This window comes from Alligator sinensis, unplaced genomic scaffold (genome assembly GCF_000455745.1).
Source record: "Alligator sinensis unplaced genomic scaffold, ASM45574v1 scaffold1114_1, whole genome shotgun sequence".
NCBI lineage: Eukaryota > Metazoa > Chordata > Crocodylia > Alligatoridae > Alligator > Alligator sinensis.
This window is the reverse complement of record NW_005843195.1, coordinates 77,932-91,423: the sequence shown is the minus strand read 5'-3', so window position 1 is coordinate 91,423 and position 13,492 is coordinate 77,932. Positions and strand designations below refer to the sequence as shown.

Below are 13,492 nucleotides of genomic sequence, written 5' to 3'. Positions count from 1 at the left end.
CTGAATGTTGTCAGAGGATGAGTTGTTGTTGGGAGTGGGTTCAGTTTGGTCGTGGAAATATTCTTTGAGGCGCAGGCGTTGGAAGAATTCTTCTAGTTCTCCACATTGAAGTATTTTATTAGGGTGTTTTTCTGGACAGAAATTTAGGCCTTTAGAAAGGACAGATTTTTCAGTTTTGGTAAGCGTGTGTGTGGAGAGATTGATAATATTTGTGGGTTGGTTGCTGCTTTCAGTTTCATCAAGTCTGAGGTTGGAAGGTCGTAAGGTGTTGGTGTTGTTCCTCTGATGGTTGTTTTGTGCCTGGGGAGCTTGTTCTTGGAGTAATTTGTTCCATTTCTTCTTTTTATGTAGGATGAATGCCGTAGAAAGTTTTTCGTAGTCTCTTTGTATCCTCTGTATATTGTCAGGGAACATGCATGGATTTCTATCTTTTAAGTTGTAGTGTATGACGATTTCCTTCCTGAGTTGGTCTCTTTTGGAGTAGAGTAGGTGAAGTAGATGATTTCTAATTTTCTCTGAAGTTCTTCTGCATAGCTGTGCAGCATATTTGGAGTTGTGTGTAGTAGTCAGGGGATTGTAGATGTTTAGTCCTCGGGGAATGAAGTTGTGTTTCTTGCAAAGGCTTAGTCGCTGCAAAGTGCATATGTCGCTGTTGAGTCTGGCTTCTTTATTTTTCACAGGCATGTAGGCCAAAAAGAATCGAGTACCTCAAGTTTTAACTGAGAATATGTTACTTTCACTACAAGGTTCCTTGGGTGAATTTGATATCTTTTATTAGCCCAACCCAAATGGTTGGAGAATAGTTATTAAGCAAGCTTTCGGGTTCAAAAACCCTTCGTCAGGCTCAGGAAGCTGCAGCAGTTGGTGTGTGCTCTTCCTGGATGGAATGAAAAGTAAAGAAGCCAGGGGCTGGGCTGGGGAGTCAGTTGCCAGGCAGATTATAATGTATCAAAAATCCAATGTCTATGTTTAGTCCCTGATCTCTAGTATCCAGCAGGTTGATGAAATGGAGCTCATAGGCTCGTCTCTGGGAAGTGTTGTGTAAATTTCCCTTGAGGATCAGGACTGAGAGATTGGAGAGAGAGTGGCCCTCCTGTGAGAAATGTGCCCCCACCGGTAATTGGGTGTTTCTGTCTTTGATGGATTGCTTTACACACTTGTGACTCCTGATCTGAATCCTTTGATCTACAGTCTGCGCAACAAGGAGGTCAAAGTGGCCTTCAGGAAAATCCTAGCGTTCTGCAAGAGAGATTCGTATTGACATCGGCAAACAACCGTCTCTCTCATCTCATCATTTCTATTCTGGCCCCATGCCTGGTGTGAACTGTTTTAATATCCTGCTCTTCAGTGCGCCCCAGTTGATACATATCTTCAGAGCCTCTTTTTTTTCTTATTTCACTGCAGTTAATAATGATGCCTTTTGCCCTTTGTACGAAATGATGCAATTTTTTTGGTGAATATTACAGTTTTCTTTGTAACCCCATTAAGATTAGGAGACCATGATGTGTTATGCTAGATAAAATAATGTACAAATTGTTGCATGCTTTCCTTTAATGCTCAGAGTAGCAGAGCATTATTTTTTTTTCAATGGGTTTGAAGCAAGACAATCTATATAAACCAAATGAAAACAAACCAAATAAATTAACCACCGCCCCATTCTTTCCCTTCAGTCTCTGTTTTCTGTACAACAATGTGACTCCAAAATATTTCATATATTTCAATTGATATCTGAAAGTTTCATCTACCCATGTGTAGGTCTCTGACAGATTTTTATAAAATTGTATTTATGAAAATTCAGTTTTTAATTCTCACTTAAGGCTTCTGTTCTAGAATTGTATCACCATCACAAATTGGCGGTGTGGAAATGATATTTTGTTTCTTTTAAAATTGTTATTTGTAATTGATTTTCACTTACTGCAGAAATACATTGATATCAATTACATACATATCAATCTAAAATTTATACAAGTCTCTCAGTCATGGTAACCAATAAAGTGAGTGGGAAAATCGAGAACAGTGTGGCAAGGGATAAATAAGGAAAAGATTTGAGAGCAAGGAGTAACAGTTCACTAAAGCTAATTTAGGATTTACTTGCCAAAATATTCCAAAAGAATTGTCCAGGTAGTGTTATGCTTTTCAAAGCACTTAGTCTGTGAACATGATGTTCTGCATGGTTGCTATTTTTGGCATTTCATTACCTAGGGGCTTTATTACACATGGATTTTCGGTAGCTCCTGGAACTCTTAACCCCTGGGTTGTCCACACATTAACACCAGAAACTAGTTCTAAGCACACTTTAGGTGGCTTAAAAGTTAGGTAACTGCATGGCAGGTTAATTTCTGATCTGTGTTACCAAGCATTAATGTGTGGCCACTTCCCACAAATGAACTGCCCAATTGCAATCCTCCACCATCTCAGGAGGACATGTCCACACCTTACCCTACTGTTCTGTGCGGACACATTTTCCACCCCCTGAATTCTGCTGCCCAGAGGAAGATTGTAGCACCAAGCCAACTCCCTCTGCTGTGCCCAGGGCTGTTAATGTCTCACCTGTGGGTGTGCAACTCCATGCAAACGGTGTGCAGGACATATGCCAGCCAGCCAAGTCACAGGGCATGCATGAGTTCACAAGTGGGTCTGGAGGGGGGGGCAGGGGAACAAGGGCTGGATTGGGGTCCCCATGAGCTGGGACTGTCTTCCCAGGGCAGGCACAGTAGCTCTCCCAAAAGCATTTTCCCTTACTGCTCCCACCTCCCAGTCACCCCAGAAAGCATGACCAGCACCCCACATACCCCAATCCCAAATCCCAATTTATTAAAACATGAGGCCTTCTTCCATTTATTTCCACTTTATTTCTTGTTAAATACTTTTTTTAACTTCTTTTTATTTTATCCTTCATTTCACCACCCTTCCCCATCCCCATTTCCTTTCCACCTCCCATTTCACTACTCATGCCCACCCCACTAATTGTCTACCTCCTAACTTCATAATCCTGCCCCTCCAAGCTCATATCTCACCTCCCCCTACACCCACCCACCTAGAGCAGCGATAGAAGCCTATCCTGGCTCACCAGCCCCGTAGGGGCAACAGCTGTGCAGGTGATGGAGAATCAGAGCAGGTTTTTAGCCTTTACATGTGACTGCTCTAAACTCGAGGTAGGACTAATCAACATTTGAGCAGCTCAAAATGGAATGTGTAACAAGGCCCTATGCAATCTTAATAAGAAACCTTGCTAAGGGCACAGTAATGAACTATCCCAATGTGCAGGTAGACAAACAAGTATGGCAGAAGACTGATATGACCTAGCAGGGAACTCTTCAATGAGCTAAAACACAAAAGGAAACTGAGAAGAAGTGGAAACTTGGCAAACTACTGGGAAAGAGTATAAAAGTATTGCTTGAGCATGCAGGGATGAAATCAGGAAGGCCAAAGTGCACTGGAGTTGCAGCTAGCAAGGGCCATGAAGTAGGTAACAAGATGGGCTACTAGAAGTATATAAGCAACAAGATGACAATCAGTGAAAGTGTGGGTCTCTTACTAAATGGGAGAGGCAACCTAGTGAGGATGATGCAGAAAATGCTTAAGTCCTCAATGCCTTTTTTATTTCAGTCTGCACAGGCAAGGTGAACCTACTGTACCTAGTACACAGTTTGGGGAGGAGGTGAGCATATGGTAGTGGCAAAAGAACAGGTTAGGGACTATTTAGAAAAACTGGATGTATACAAGTCTATGGGGCCAGATGGAAAGCACCAAGGATACTGAGGGCTTTGGTCAATGTGATTGCAGAACTGCTGGCCATTATCTCTGAAAACTCATGGCTATCAGGAAATGTCTGGATGAATAGAAAAGGGAAAACATAGTGCCTAAATTTAAGAAAGGGAAAAAGGAGGATCCAGGGGGCCTCACCTCAATCCCTGGAAAAAAATCATGGAGCAGATCCTCGAGGGATCCATTTCTAAACACTTGGAAAAGGAGGTGATTAGGAACAGTTAACACAGATTTACCAAGGCCAAGTCATGTGTGACCAACCTGATTGCCTTCTATGATGGGATGACTCTGTGGACATGGGGAGATCAGTGGATGTGCTATACCTTGATTTTAGCAAGGCTTATGATATAGTCTCCTATGACATTGTCGCAGGCAAGCTAAGGAAGTCTGGGCTGGATGAATGAACTGTAAGGTGGATAGAAAACTGGCTGGAACATCAGGCTTGATGTCTAGTGACATGAATTGTGGGGCTGTGATGGCATGGGTCCGGGGCCTGGAGCAGAGCTGCGATCTGCTCCCCACATGCCCCTGCCCGCAGAATCAGTGTTCACTGCAGCGACAAGGGGAACGGATCATGGCTCTGCCTTGGGCTCCAGCCCCGTACTGTCAATGCCCCATGATCCTGGCCCCTACCTGCCCATCCCGCACCCAGATGCCACTTCCCACCCAGCTGTGGCCTCATCCTAGCCACCTAGCTAAGCACGGGGGCCACTCAGAGAGTTTTGGTGAGCAATTTGGGGAGACCAGAAGTGCTGACCCAGCCTGTGACAGCTCATTAAAGCTCCCTAAGTAGCCGTCAGGCCAAAATAATTTCCCACCCCTGCTTTAAACCATTCTCTTACTCCAAGCTAGTTGTTTCCTTTCCTATTTTTGCTGCCAATTGCATTCATCCTGTGGTAGCTAAACTAATTGAAGAAGATTGAAGTAAAAAAGGCATTAAATGCTGTGTTTACTTGAATCCAAGGTAAGGTTTTTTTCCCCCCCATACAACATGGAGGGAAAAAAACCCTTGGATTCAAGTAAGGTCTCAGGCAGGAGGCTCTGGTTACAACTGCAGCAAGTGACCCATGGAAGACCATGCAGTGCACGCAACAGGGAGTGCCAGGGAGATCATGCAGGTCAAGCATGGGGAAGACTGCAAAGCGTGCATCCTGGGGGAGAGTAGGGAAGATCATGGAGCGTGAGTGGGGAGACCATGTGGTGGTGGGTAGGGAGAGCATGGGGGAGATCGTGCAGTGCAGAAGGGAATGCAGGGGAGATTGTGGGGTTTCAGGCAAGGGGAGCGCAAGGAAGATTGTGTGGTGCATGGGGAGGTCAAGTTTGGAGGAGATCATGCAGTGTGTGGGCAGGGGGAACTCAGGGGAGACCCTGCTTTATGGGGTGAGGAGCTTGGGTGGCGTGGGGCAGGTGTGTGGGGAAATAGCTTAGTGCGGGGAAGTGAACGCAGGGGATATTGTGAGGTATGCAGCTCAAGGGGAGTGCAGGTGGTGTGGGAGGGGTGCAATCATGGGAGAGATTGGGCCGCGTATGGCCCAGCGGGGAGCATGGATAGGATCACACGGAGCAGGGGAGGTGCGAGGGAGATGGTGTGATGCAGGCTGGAAGGAATAAGGGGGAAATTGCGCAATGTGGAGGGGACAGTGGAGGGATTGCACAGTGTGTGTGTGTGTGTGTGTGTGTGTGTGTGTGTGTGTGAGTTGGGGTGTGGGGGGGTTCACACAAGAAAGATTGTGTGAGAGACCATGTGGTGCAGGGCCCATGGGAATACTAGGGAGATTGTTGAGCAGTAAGGGAGCGGCTCCAGGTCCGACTCCGGCTCCAGCTCTAGTTCTGGCTCCAACCCAGGGCCAAGGCTACTGCTGCTTGGCTGGAGCTGGAGCTGGAGCTGCAGCCATATCCACAATATAGAATAAGCAGTGGTGCGTGGCAGGAGGCTGTGAGGAACTAAGTTGGGGGCAATGCACTGCAGGGGGCAGGTGCCCAAAGGGTCAGGCAATAGAAGAGCGAGTTGGAGGGGAGGCAAGTGGCAGGGAGGACAGAAATCAGGCCAAGTTTCAGTCAAGTTACATTCCAGCTCCACCTTTGCAAGCAATGTCTCGTGTTTGGGAGCCCAAACAGAGAGGAAGTGAAGTAAGTCTGGGAGGATCCCAAGGAGTTAGATCCAGTGTTATTGCCACAGACAAGAATACATTTGATCCTGTTTCCCATGTGCCATAATCCCATTTAGGTGCACAAGTCCCGTGTTGCAACAGGGTGTGGATGTCTATCAGTCAAAGGGTTTTCCACCCTGAAAACTTTCTCCTCTCAGATGTGAAACTCAGAGGAGGCTTCTTTTCCTGCATATTGCTGTTCTGTTAATCAAATGTCTCTCTCAAGTAACAGCTCCAAATTTGTATCTGACTTCAGATTTTTGCACCCAGTGACATTCACCCATCCGGCATTTCAGCCAACTGACCTCCAAAGACCACAAGAGACGTTAGGCACTGTACCTGCTTATCAAAAGGTGACACTGTTTTAAGGTCACCTTTTTGAGGTTACCATGCAGTTACTGGAGGTATTGCATGGGAAAGTTCCTCCAATAGAAAATGAATTTATATTGTTCTTTGTGCACAAAGGGCCAATTATTGCAGAGTACGAGACAGAAGGGGAAATGCTGGCCCCATAGAAGGCTCTTTCATAATTCATCTCAAAGGGGGGCCAACATTTCACCTTGGAAATTCATCCTTGGAAATTATCATTCGAATTTCCTGGATTACAATGAAACCTGCAGGTGTGCATAGAGACCTGTTCAGGTTTACAAAAGGAAAAGAAAAAAAAGTTGATGGAAATAGTGTTTCTCTGAAGTCACTCATAAAAGGAAAAATCCATTAAAATGTCTAGGGGTATTTTGCCAACTTAAAAGATATATATATTTTTTTCCTGCCAATGTACATGATTCCCACTGGTATTCTCCTTTGGGGCTTTATTTGAGAGTGAAATGTTGGACAAGTTCACAAGGGACTGAAGCATTTTCTGTACAAGGTGATTCTTTAAAATGAAAACCAGCCTCAGAAACGTAGCACAGGCTTGGAGTCTGTCCTTCAGTTGTTGCTCCATTCATTGTAAAGAAGTCATCTATGTGGATTCAGAGAGAGGTGAGGATGCTCCTGACTTCATCCTTCCTTTTTTCAAACTTCTTCATTACTCTTTGAAAAGGAAATGCAAAGAGGAAACAATACCCTTTCAAAACCTATCTAGCAATATATATGGTATCTTACATTTTAACCACACTCCAATCATTACTAGTGAAAAGGGAAAGCAAGTGTTATGATGTAAACTTTTAAACTCATCATTTAAAGTTATTTTGGGTGCTAACTACCCACTCCAACTGAACTTCACTGGGATTGGCACGACTGAGATATCACCATTCTTTTGGAGTTCAAGATTACTTTAATTTGTCTTACTTTTTTTTCTTTTTATGTATGAATGCACTGACTTTGTGATTTAGCTCAGTGTGCTTTGATTTCTTCAACTGAGTTCATGAAATTTAACCTCTTAACTGATCTCAGCTAGACATAAGAAAATCTGCCATGACTCCCCAGCCCTCATCAGAATTGTGCTAATGCCATTGTGATCAGGACCTGAAGTCAGTGGAGGTACAAAGCTGGAGGTACATAGTGGGGCTGACAACAAAAGATTCAGGCAATAGGATCTGTGCTGAAAGAGTTTCCAATAATAAAAATGATGCAAAGGGGGCCACTAGATAAATTGGTTTTTTCTAGGAAAATATGAAAATAGAGAAATATTGGCTCAGTGGCTCTTTTACCCTTTTTTTACAGCACACTACATCTGTCACTCCCCTGGCCCCAATGGAGACATGCTTGTCTTATTGAAGGGGGAGGGGGCAGAAGTCAGTAAAAGCAATAAAGTGGTTTTAAGAGGTAAAAACTCTGAAAACAATGGAAGGAGATACAGGATCCTACATAGCACAGAAAGGTGTCTTTAGGGAATACTGCAAAAGCTAGATATGAAAATTTGGAAGTATTGATGTGCTGTGTAATGACTTAAAAAAAGATTAAATTCCCCGGCTTCCTTTCTCCTGCCCATTATAAAAGATGCCTAGGAATGCAACTCTAATGAGGGGACATTTCACCGGAATTATTCCTGATTTACCCTAGTGACTTAAAGGAAAGAAAAGTCCTTACTACTTATGCCATGTTCCCATCTGAATGCACACCTTGTTATGGGGTGAACAGTTACAGTATTGGAACAGTTCAGCTCACTGGAGCTTATGTAGATAGTGGGGAACACACATTACTCTTGAGGTGTTGGTGTATGAGCAACTTTCCAGGCCATATTGTATATGCATACCTCCTAATGAGGGGCATATATTCCAGAATATGGTATGGTCTGATGCTGCCCCAGTGGAGCACATTTCATATTGTTATTTTTTTCCTGCTCCCCTCAACAGCTGGAGGAATATAGATTCAAGAACTTCCAATGTCTAACATTTACATGTGTTGATATTGTTTAGCTTTGTCATAAGCTGTGTGATTTGTCTAGAAAGTCCTAAAGGTTTGCGCTGAACAGCTGTTTGTAAATCTATGCATCCTGTCTTATTTATCATCATCATCATCATCATTATTACTATTAATAATAATACTAATAATACTACTACTACTACTACTACTAATAATAATAATAATCCACCTGTGGCTTGGCTGTCAGTTTGCTAGACTGCTTATTATTATGATTATTATCATTATTAGTAGTAGTAATAGTAATCCATCCACCTGTGGCCTGGCTGTCAGTTTGATAGACTGCTTAGTAGCTCTACTTGTCAGATGATTGTAATTGTTTAGATGTCCATTTTCATTCCTGCAGAAGAGCTGCCTTATTAAATGGAAGCCAGTAACCATACCAGAGTATCTGAGTTCAACATGCAGGGACTCTTTGACCATCCTTATTTACAGGGGCTCTTCTTTGAAACTGTGCTCTGCCTTTTTGTTGTTGCCATCAAGTGCAATTCCCTGATCATCCTGGCCATTGTCTTCCACCTGCCTCTGCACACCCCTGTGTACTTCTTCATTGCTAACTTGGCTCTAATTGATATTCTTTGCACATCTGCTATCCTACTCAAAATGATGCAGAACCTGATGCTTGGGAAGAAAAACATCTCCTTCGATGGCTGCATGGCCCAGCTCTTTACTTTCACTTTGTCATCTGGAACAGAGCTAGTGCTCCTTACAGCCATGGCTTTTGACTGGTACATGGCCATCTGTTGTCCCTTGCACTATGTAACTGTCATGACCAAGAGCATTTGCATCACATTAGCAGCCATTGTCTGGGCAGTTGGAGCAAATTAATTCCTTGGTGCACACCTTGCTCATGCTTCGGCTACATTTTTGTGGGCCTAACTTCATCCAGCACTTCTTCTGTGAAATCCCACCTCTGTTGGCATTGTCCTGCACCTCAACCTATCTCAATGAAGTCATGGTCTTCATTGCTGATGTCTTCCTAGCCATGGGGAACTTCCTACTGACTGGTATGTTCTTTGCCTTCATCAGCAGCAGCATTCTCAACATTCAGAGCTCTGAAGGGAAGTGAAGGGACTTCTCTACATGTTCCTTACACCTTGTTGTGGTTGCCCTATACTACTCTGCCACTATCTACACTTACATTCGGCCGACCTCCAGCTACTCGTTGAATAAGGACAAGCTAGTTGTCGTTCTGTACACGATTGTGACTCCTGCACTGAATCCTCTGATCTACAGTCTGTGCAACAAAGAAGTCAAAGGTGCCTTTAGGAAAATTCTTCCACTTAAGAGAGAGACAGCTTGAAAAGAACAGGCTTGACTTTATTAGGACCACTGTGATTCAAACCCAGAGTAGCTGAGCCCTCAGAGAGAGGTGAAGTCTGGGTTCAAATCCCAGTGTTCCTAATGGACTTCTTTGAACCTAATTGGGCCCATCCCCATGTGTAGAGGTGTACACTTCCAGGGACACAAGAATTTACAGCACACATTTGTGCCACTGCTATGTGCCCCAACAGCTTTACCTTGGCTCCTGAGGGCCTCTGAATGCAGTAGCAGCACCAATCTGTTTGCACAGAGCCTGGATGGCAGCCAGAGCAAACTGCAAGTATGCACTCTTCTGAATGTACCCATTGTCTTTATCTGAAGTCCACACTTGATGTAAACTGTTGCATCATCCTGGATTATTTTCCTCGCACTGCAGTGGAACTAGGAGAACATCCATGCTCTAGACTGCTAGCAAAATGGTGGAAATGTGCGTGTATTCATTTACGTTATTAGTGACCTGCACTCATATTATCAGTCTAGGGTGATACTCTAGACAGCATTAGGAATATTGGCTGCATCTACACATGCAAATAATTTGAAGCAATAACCTCTGCATTGGTTTGAGCTGGAGTAAACTAACATGCCATTTAAACATGCACTCAGGACAGCAGCAATTTGAGCCAAGGCAGAGCAGTTTACACCAGGGCTGCTCAGCCCTGGGCTTTAGGTGGCAGCATTAGGCAGTGGAGGGGCCAGGTGGGGCACAAGGGTCCTGAAAGTGCAGAGCTGTGTGGCTAGGCAGCTGGCAAGAGTCTGGCCTCAGGTGGCTGGGCCGACTGGGCACAATTTACAATGGCAGTCAGCATCTACACATGGGGTTAATCACAGTAAGTTACCTCGGTTTAAGATATAAGATAGTAATGCCCATGACAGTACTATCTTACTGTGGCATTAATTAGTTTGCTGTGGCCTAATACCATCACACATGTAGTCAGTGGTGCTTTACTCCACAGCTAATTAGTCTGCTCCACAGTTAAGTGCATGTGTAGATGCAGCCACTGGGTGCATCTACACATGCAATTGGCATGGCTCAAAAATTTCCAGTGGAGTTAATGCTGCAATCTGCTGCTCCCAGGCATAGCGTATACATGTACACTGAGGACCACAGCTTGTTTGACCTGGAGCGGAGCAGATATGGGCTGGTAGGGACGTGGGGGGCCAGCCCCAGGCTCCAGGTTGTGGTGTCAGGTGGTGGAGGGACTGGCCAGGGCATGAGGGTGCTACTGCCTGCAGGCAGCCCCAGCCAGCCCTGCTCATCATTCACACGTGCATTTCAGTGCACTAAATGACTTCACCATAGGATAGAATTGTCCTGGACAGTACTTTCCTACAGAGTAGTCAATTAATTTACTATGCCCTAATGTGGGCGCATGTGTGGATGGTGACACTTTACTGTAGAACTAATTAGTCAATTCTGCAGTAAAGCACATGTATGGATGCATTCACTGGGCACATCTACATGAGATGTTTACTGTGGAGCTGACTAATTAACTGTGCAGTAAAGCACATGTGCAGTGTTATTAGGCCAGAGTAAACTAATTAGGTCCTCTGTAGGCTAGTGCTGCCGGACACAAGTACTATTGTATGGAGGAGTTATTCACTCCACCACAATGCATGTGTAGACACTGAGCAGGGCAGGCTGGGGTACAAGGGTGCTATAGTGCAGGCCTTCCTGCCAGCTAGCCCTGCACTTAAGCACTATCATAGCCCAAATACCCCCTCCTCAGCACATTGAGCCAGGTTGGAGCAGACCCGGGCTGACAGGGTGAACCCTGGGGCCCCCTGCCAGCTGGGGCTGCTCCACCAGTTCAGTGTGCTGCAGTTCTGGGTGCAAATGTATTGTCCAGGAGCAATACACTCCAGTGAGAGCTGTGAAAGAGTTTATTGCATAAAAATAATGTCACGTGTCATGGTTCTCACGGTGTCACAAATTATTCCTGATTTACTTCATTGTACCATGGCATTATTTTTTTTCAGTAAGTATGTGAGAAAACTGCTCACATGTAATAAAAATGTTCAGTAAGTATGTAGTAAAACAGTAAGTATGTAATAAAAAAGCTGTTTTTGAAACAGAAATATGTCTGTACTGTATGTATTTCAGCTGATGTACAAATGCCTCATGCCCATGTATCTAACTCAGACCACTAATGTTAACGAGCCAATATTTGTCAAAATTAATTCTTTTAAATTTTTTTCTGGAGACCTGCACTATAAATACACTCTCTGGATCCTAGACTGGCATTTGCAGCCCATCTACTCATTCTTAAATGTTTCATTAATGTCTTATGGAAAGTTTAGTTTGACACCCCATAGTTTGCTGTCACAACAATTTGAAGCGACATCTGATGGGCCCAGGAGTGAACTACACAAAAGTTGCAGCAGCACCTGGTGGAAAAAGAGGCTAATTACATGTCTTTGAGTGCCTTTGTGTGTGCACGTAACAAATGCATGGGTGCGATGCTTTAATTCCTGGTGAGCCAAACTAAACTACGTCCAAAGAGTTTTACTTTAATGCACCAGAAGGACTTTCAAAGTGTCCATCCCACTCATGCAAACAGTCACACAGTTGCAGTGCAGGAAAGGGCAAAAGAAGTTGTGTGTACAAATGGCCATTGAGGTCCAGGGTTTTATTTCAATTTAAAGCTGATTGCTTCTCCCATTATTTCCCTCTCTGTATTTCTCTTAATTATTTTTTCAAAGTCTGTTGAAGGCAGGAAGGCAGAAAGAAAGGATTGTTACCACAAAGCAAAAATGAGGTTATGACATCTTGAAAAAGGATGGCTTTTGCTTGCTTATCATATACCAGGAATAAATAAATATTTCCTGTCTGAATGTCTTTTTTTGACTGAGCGCCTGATTTCATCTTGACTAGTGTTAATCTGGAGTTAATTTATTGACAGTTATGAATGTGCCTTGCTATCAGGCTTGCACAGTGACCTACAATAATAAGATACCCATATCTACATCCAAAACTGCCTCAAATATTGCAAGCTATCTGTTGATCTGCCTTGCTAATTTATCACCCTCACAGTTCTCAAAACTCCTCTGTACCCCACATCTCTCTTTATTTCCCTTAAGATATTGGGCAAATTCATTTTCCATCTGTCTAAGTTTAGGGTACCAATCACTGTAGTAACCATACATTGAAAACAGTTATTTATTCTCTAAAGGTCTTCTGATTACACTTCCCCCCCTCAAAAAAACTAAAACCAATTTCATTGGTAAGGCATATTTGAAGATCTTCATCTCCATATGCACCTTCAAGGAAGCATTACTCCCTCTTCCTCCAGACACTTAATGTGGCTTTCCTTTCTTCTTACTCTCTTTTTTACTGCTCAAAATACCTTGAGTTCTTCAGTTCTTGCAGGATCCTGAGGCATATGGGTTGTGGTAGTTTTGCTACCATAGGAATCTCCCAAGTTGGACAGATTCAACAAGTAGTTGATAGCTAAGGAGTGAAGCAATGATCCTCCAGTTTGGTGGTAGGGCCCATTATTGGTCACAGCATTATATTAAAGGTAAGAGTAACATTAGTTACATCAGTTTTTAATTTGGAAGAATACTTAGAAATTATGATGATGATGAGAATCATCATCATCAGCGTCACCATGTTCAACTTATTTTATTTCATTTTCACAATTACCATAGCATGGAGAATCTGATCTGTTCTCAGTCACTGCAGTCTTAAAGTCAGTCCTTATAATTAGTCTTTTCTCATTTCTTACCCATTGCTGCCGTCTAATGACTCTGCCATGTAAGGCAAGAATTTCTTTGACATTGAGAAGCAAGGATTTTTGTGGGTGTGGGAGATCTCTTTTAGTGGACCAACTGAATGGGTGGGATAGACTTAGACAAGCTTTTGAATGCCAAGTATTCTTCTTCAG

At 43.6% G+C, this 13,492-nt stretch overlaps 2 pseudogenes; both read left to right on the top strand.

Annotated features, from left to right (window-relative positions):
• The window catches only part of LOC102369519, a 4,177-nt pseudogene extending 2,916 nt beyond the window's left edge, over nucleotides 1-1,261 (top strand).
• Nucleotides 1,262-8,648: 7,387 nt separating this feature from the next.
• On the top strand, nucleotides 8,649-9,588 carry LOC106723137 (annotated as a pseudogene).
• Nucleotides 9,589-13,492: the final 3,904 nt, after the last annotated feature.